The sequence below is a fragment of the Pteropus vampyrus genome, unplaced genomic scaffold, assembly GCF_000151845.1.
Source record: "Pteropus vampyrus isolate Shadow unplaced genomic scaffold, Pvam_2.0 Scaffold224, whole genome shotgun sequence".
NCBI lineage: Eukaryota > Metazoa > Chordata > Mammalia > Chiroptera > Pteropodidae > Pteropus > Pteropus vampyrus.
Window position 1 is genome coordinate 936,439 of NW_011889005.1, and position 860 is coordinate 937,298.

Consider the following 860-nt stretch of genomic DNA (forward strand, 5'->3'; position numbering starts at 1 on the left):
ATCCACCTCCCATCTATGAACGATTCTCATCAGCTCTGTGTTCAGAACGTTTCCCAGATCTGATGAGGCTTGATTTTCACTGTTGCCTCTGTATCCCCCCTTCATCTTCTCTCGTGTGGCCACTGAAATTGTCCCCTCCCTGGCCTGCCAGTTTCTGTTCTTGCTTCTCAAGAGTCTATTCTCCACAGAACAGCCAGAGTGGTATTTTAATAACCTAAGTCGAATTAATACCTGCGAATGTAAAACCCTCCAATGGAGTCTCCTAATAGGAATGTAAATTGTCTACGGCCGTGCCACCCTGAACACGCCCGATCCCGTCTGATCTTGGAAGCTAAGCGGGGTTGGACCTGGTTAGTACTTGGATGGGAGACCACCTAGGAGGACCAGGTGCTGTAGGCGTAAAAGATGAAAAATAAGGCTTGTAAGATGACAAGTTCCTTGCGATCTGTGAGGTCGACCAAGGGTTGCCTCACCTAAAAAAAAAAAAAAGGAATGTAAATCTGACTTCTCTGCCTTGAAAGAGGTGACTCAGCTTGGTCCTTTGCATCTCTCCAGATTTACTTCCTGCCATTTTCTTCCTTATTCGATATACACTATTGGCCTCCTGTTTTTCCTCCCTCCCTTCCTCTCTCCTTCCTTCCCTTCCTTCCATTCTTCCAGCATTATTGCAGTTTAATTTATGTGCAGTTTAATTTATATATACATGTAATATGTACCTCTTGGTGAATCTGGACATATGTCTACACTCACGCTGTCATCACCACGGCCGAGGAACCAAACATATCCATCATGGTCAAAAATGTCCTCACAGTCTTTCGTGTGCGTGTGTGTTCAGTAAGAACGGTTAACGTGAAGTCGGT

At 45.1% G+C, this 860-nt stretch overlaps 1 non-coding gene across 1 annotated transcript; it reads left to right on the forward strand.

Annotated features, from left to right (window-relative positions):
* The first annotated feature begins 280 nt into the window (after positions 1 to 280).
* On the forward strand, positions 281 to 399 carry LOC111747482. Its single transcript, XR_002783543.1, has one exon. It is a non-coding gene; the product is annotated as a 5S ribosomal RNA (ribosomal RNA).
* Positions 400 to 860: the final 461 nt, after the last annotated feature.